The sequence below is a fragment of the Cupressus sempervirens genome, chromosome 4 (assembly GCF_028749045.1).
Source record: "Cupressus sempervirens isolate cs-2001-9-10 chromosome 4, ASM2874904v1, whole genome shotgun sequence".
Lineage (NCBI taxonomy): Eukaryota > Viridiplantae > Streptophyta > Pinopsida > Cupressales > Cupressaceae > Cupressus > Cupressus sempervirens.
The window spans coordinates 394757802-394763801 of NC_143121.1; positions in this window are offsets into that span (position 1 = coordinate 394757802).

Sequence of the window (6000 nt, forward strand, 5' to 3'; positions counted from 1 at the left end):
CTAGTTAGGTGTTAGTTTTATTTGAGTAAAGTCTTTTTGTTTGGGTTTTGTTTCTTTTTTTCTCTTTTTCTTTCAAAGTTGCATCAGTCTAGGGTTAGGTGCAATCAAGATTCATTCTTGATGCATTTTATAAATCACTTCTCATGGTTTTGACTTTTAGGAAGAGGTATTTTTTTGTCAAAACATTTTGATGATTTTTTATCTTATACCAACTAAGGAACAAATTTTAGTTGCAGTAATTGGGGACTTTCACTCTTGAATTTAGAATTGTAGATTGACAAGTTATCAACATTTTTAAAATTTAAAGATCAATTATCTCAGGTGTTTTCATACCAAAGTTGAAGGTAGGAAGGGATAGTCCAAACCCTACTCGTTCAAATAGAAGGGTCTTCTTAAAGGAATTGCTAAGATCGTTGTTTGGTGTGAGAGTTTCTAAAAGGTTCTTAAAAGAGGAATGCAAGGGATGTTCACAAAAGGTTGAATTTGAGAAATGACACCAATGTCTTGGCCCCATAGTCTAAGCATGGTTAGGATATAGAAAGAAAATAAGAAAAGAAGAAAGAAATGTGTTAAGAATGAAAGATTATGAAAAGTCTTAGAATAGTATTCTAACTATTTAGCATCAACATAATTGCTTCATCAAAGAATCAAAATGACAACATTGTGAGATATTAGAAGCAAGTATTTGAAGATTACCTAGGACTTCAAATAAAAAGTGAGAAACCATTGGGAGCCCTCAGAACTAATTTTCTCATTTGATTAGACAAAGGATTGATAAATAGCTTTTGTGAAGATTCCCAATGAATGGATTAGATGGGGTAGAAGATTGTTTCCAAGTTGTTAAAAAGTTTTGATGGATTGCATCATAAGATGTCAAAGAAACAAACACATTGAACACACATTGAACTTGGATATTTAAGATTTTGAGGTTTTGACTACAAAGTGACTTGAAATATGCTTGAAAATGTTCAAGATTCAGTTGGTATTTGACACATATCAAAAGAATGTTTGCTGATGAAGAAATGCCTTTGCCATTTCTTCCTTTTTTTTCGGAGCTATTTATTGTGGTTTCATAATGCATGCCCCATTTAACTTAGAAATGGGGACCCCCTACTTTATTTTTTGGCTTTTTGAATCCCTAGTCTAGGGTTTGAGTCTTTTTTTAGTATTTTTTGACCTAATCTGGGTCCTAGTTTGAAAACCTAGGCCCTAAAAGTCAAGTTTTTGAGGGAAGAAGTATTTTTACAAAATAAAAAGGTGCACCAATGCACCTCAATAAGTGCACTAGTGCACCAAAATAAATCAAGAAAAAATTTGCAAAGGTAGGTGTGTAGCAGTGCACCAGCACAACTATGCACTCACCTTTTTTCCTTCCCACTTCTTTCACTTTGTCTTCACCAAAATTTCAAGGCACAACTCTGCACCTCAATTGGTGCATTCTTCCTTCACTCCTCAATCTATTTTCCCACCTATAGTAAAATAATCATAAACAAATGTTAAAATAACCCAAGGGTGCACAGTAGCACACCTAATTAGGTGCACTACTGTGCATTTTTTACAATGAAATAACATAAAATTTAAACAAAAATAGTAATTTAGGGTGTGTAGTAGCAAACCTAATTAGGTGCACTATTGTGCACCCTTAAAAACTTAAGGAAGAAAACTTTCACCTTTTTATGCCAAAGGATCATGATGTGCACCTCATGAGGTGCGCTACTACACACCTTATATTTTTAGAACCTAACAAAGAATATGCACACCTAGCACACCTCAGAGGTGCACTAGATGTACATATTGTTTGCATTCTAGGGCATAAAATTAGGTTTTTGAGTGTTTTTGGACAACTAGGTTTTTTGGCTTTTTTTTGTATCATCATTAGGGTTTGAATTAATTGATATTTTCAACTTTCTAGATTAATGTTTTCTTCTTTGTGTAGATAAAAAAGGCATCCTTAACTTGTTGAGGTCATAACTTTTGACCTAGAGCTCAAAATTCAAAACCATTTACACTATTGGAAAGAACTAAAAATCTAATTTTAGTCCCTAAAATAGTGAGCCTTCAGTTTCCTGAAGGTTTCAACTTGAATTTTTGAGTAGAAGACCTCTAAAAAACCTAGTTAAAAATGGCTAGAAAATCTTTTGAAAAGTTTCAAACATTTGATCATTTTGGATAATCTAGATCACCTGGTCTCTCACCGACAAGTATAGAGTAGTTAGAGAGAAGAAAAAGATCAAAGATATGTAGATTGAACACATAACCATAATAGGTTCCTCATCTTATGAAAATATTAATGAGAAGATTCAATATGGGTTCCTTGGGATTTCAGATAGAAGACTCAGAAGGAGTTCAAATATATGAAATTTTTTGGCTATAATGAGGGTAAAAATCATCAAAAGAGGGAAAAATAAGTACACAAAGTGATCTAAAACCCCATTTGAGAAAAACTTAGAAACTATTTTCAAAATTGAGAACTTTGATTTTTTGGGGGAATTGAGTACCTTGCACAAATTTCATGCTATTGTGCCAAGTGCGCTACTTCCAAGGTGCGCTGGTGCACTTTTACAATGGTCTTTTGGAATATTTTCAAGGGTTCAAAGGTGTACTATTATGCCACATGTGCAGGCATAATTTTTGCAATAGTGTCCTAGAAGACTTTTGAAGAAGTTTCTAGTGATGAGGATATCAGAATAGACATTCAAAATGGAAGAAGCTTTATTGTAGTTTGATGTATAACTTAGAGATTTTGCAAAAACTCATATAGAAGTGGGCAACTACAAGAAGAAAGTGAAAGAAAAATATTACACCTTATATTTTCCATATGTAGCTCAAGTGATTGATATAATCAAGAAATTCAAGGGAAAATATCCAGACATAGCTCTGGTATAAAGGGGAACAAAACCCAGAAGCTAGAATTTCAATTTTGACACTTGGTGAAAATTTTGCATTTTCTTGCCTTTTAGGTGTGCTGTTGTGCTAGGTGCATTGGTGTGCTACTATGCTAGTGCACTTTTTCAATGTTTTGGAAGATTTTCAAGAATTTAGAGGTGCACTGTGTTGGTGTGTTGGTGCATTTTTTCAATGTTTTGGAAGATTTTGAAGAATTTAGAGGTGTACTAGTGTGCTGCTACATTGGTGCACTTTTTCAATGTTCTGAATGATTTTGAAGAAGTTAGAGGTGCATTGATAGTTAGCTACCAGTTCCAAATTTAGAGCTTTCCATGCATTGAAAATGCATTTTGACAGCAATTTAACTCTAACAGACATCTAGTGAAGATGAAACTCCTATTTTCGGCACTTCCAAACATTCCTACATCAACTAAAGTCTCTCTCTTTCTTATGTTCTCATGTTTTCTTTGTTTTAAGACATGTAAAGGCTCATGCATCCAATTAATCATATAAATATGGATGGAGTCCTACTAAGCACAAGTTAGAGAGTCAATTTGTACATAATTAGATTTTTTTTTAGTGGTTTAGAAGCACATGTTTGCATAAAGAGATCTCTCACTCTCAACACAAATTGATGAGATGATTTCTTATAAATTTAAAAATGTAATATGTATGCTGGGCCATCGTTATTTTGCAATAATATTATGCTTTTGGTTCTTGCATTTGGAGTGTAGTGATTCTTGTCTAAATGTGTCATATTTTTGTGAATGTATGTTCATGGACTTGTGATTGAGCCAAAAGTTTATTGCATTATTTCTAGTTGTGTAATCTTTTAATTTAGGTGTTTGCTATGGTTTAATGAATTCTACAGATGTATCTAGCTTGAGAAGAAATCACCAAATTGTGCTTGCATAACTGTTTGTCTTGCATGAGTGCACTTTTTGTGGCTTTACAATTTGATGAAGAGTGAAACATCATACGATTATTAAGTTTCCTATCAATGATTGCAATATTGAAATAAAGGAAGTGCTACTCCTATTTTCATTGGTTACCTACTAATTTCTTTGAAATCTTAACTTGTAGACATGTTGTTTCCATAGCTTATGTCCATTAGAGTTTTACTTTTATGTTATTTTCTTTAAAGTACTTGTTATTTTCTTTACTAACCCCTTGTTAAATTAGGAATTCATATTAGTTGCATCATTAGATTATATTCATTCGAAAAGATAAAAAATATAGAAACATAGTTCCTTTTTGTGTGTTTTATTTTGAAGTAGCGAATAAATTCTACATCTCATTTGAAATCAAAAAAACCAGCAACGACCTTCCCATGAATAAAAAAATTTATCATCAGTTGAGTGTATTCTAGTAGGTTACAAGATTTCCTAGAACCTTGGAGTTAATTCACAAGATTGACATTTCAAGAGAGGAGTTCAAAAGAATTTCTGTTGTTTACCATCGTGCATAATGACAGCTCAACATGAACCATGGCTTCATCTCCAATATGAAATTCTTTATACCTCTTTTTCACATTTTCCTTAGCCTTGTACTATGTATTCATCTTTATAATGTTCTTCATCACCTCCTCATAGATTTTCTTCAAATGTTTAGCAAATTCTTCTACTTTAGCACCACTTATCTCTCCTTTATCCAACTACCTCAATTTAGAAGCATTTCTAGGACTACTCCTATATACAATCTAGAATGGTGATTTAGTAGTACTCCTATGGATATAATTATTTTATGCAAATACTACTTGTTGTAAAATCATATCCCATCCTTTTGGTTTATCTCCAACCAAACATCTCAACAAGTTTCCCAAACTATGATTCACAACTTCTATTTTTCCATTTGTCTATGGATAATGTGATGAACTAAACTTTAGATCTACCTTCAATTTTTTCCATAATATATGCTAGAAATATCCAAAAAATTTGGTATCTCAATCTAAAACTATACCCTATGGTAGACCATGTAGTGTCACCACTTCTTTGAAAAATAATTCTGCTACATGAACAACATCATAAATCTTCTTGCAAGGAATAAAATGTGTCATCTTTGAAAATCTATTAACCATCACAAAATTGGAATCATGCCCACATTGTGTGCTTGGTAATCAAAGAACAAAATCCATACTGACATCCTCTCATGGTTTCTTTGGTATAGGTAATGGCTGATACAACCCCATATTCTACTTCACTCCTTTTGACATTTGACGTACTCTGCAACTTTGTACAAACTTCTTCACATCTTGTTGCAACTGTAGCTAGTAATAATTCTTAGCAACCAAGGAAATGGTCTTATCTCTACCAAATGTCCAGCCAATCCTCCACTATGCTTCTCCTTTATGAGATTCTCTCTCATCAAACTTCTTGGAATGTACAATTGTCTTCCTTTGAACAACATACTATCTTGGATCATGAAATCCAACCACTTTGTCTTGTCAAGTGTAACAGGTACTGTAAAATCCTTTCACAATTCACCGAAATCAAGATCATTTGGATACAAAGTACTGAGTTCCTTGAAGCCAACCACCTCTATCTACATTTCTGTTAGCAAAAGTTATCCTCTACTAAGAGCATTTGCAACTCTATTAGACTTTCCACTCCTATTTTTTAATACAAATATATAACTTTGCAAAAACTCAGCCCACTTCAAATGCCTTTGGTTTAATTTTCTTTTACTATTCAAATATTGTAAAGCTTGATGATTAGTATACAAAACAAACTCCTTAGGAAGAAGATAGTGTCTCTACTTCTTCAATACTTGAACTATAGCATAAAATTAGTGATCATAAATAGAATATTTTCTTTTGGCATCATTCAATTTTTCACTAAAGTAAGCAATAGGTCTACCTTCTTGGCTCATAACAACTCATTTTCCATACCACTAGCATCATAGTCTACTTGAAACACCTTGTTAAAATTAGGAAGTGCTAAAATAGGTTGCTCAGTAACTTTCTATTTCAACATATTGAAACTCTTATCTACTCCTTATATAGTCCACTTAAATTCTTTCATATCCCCTCTCATTATTTCAGTCAAGGGTCCACAAATACTACTAAAACGTCTTATGAACTTTTTGTAAAAATTAGCTAGTCCATGAAAAGATCTT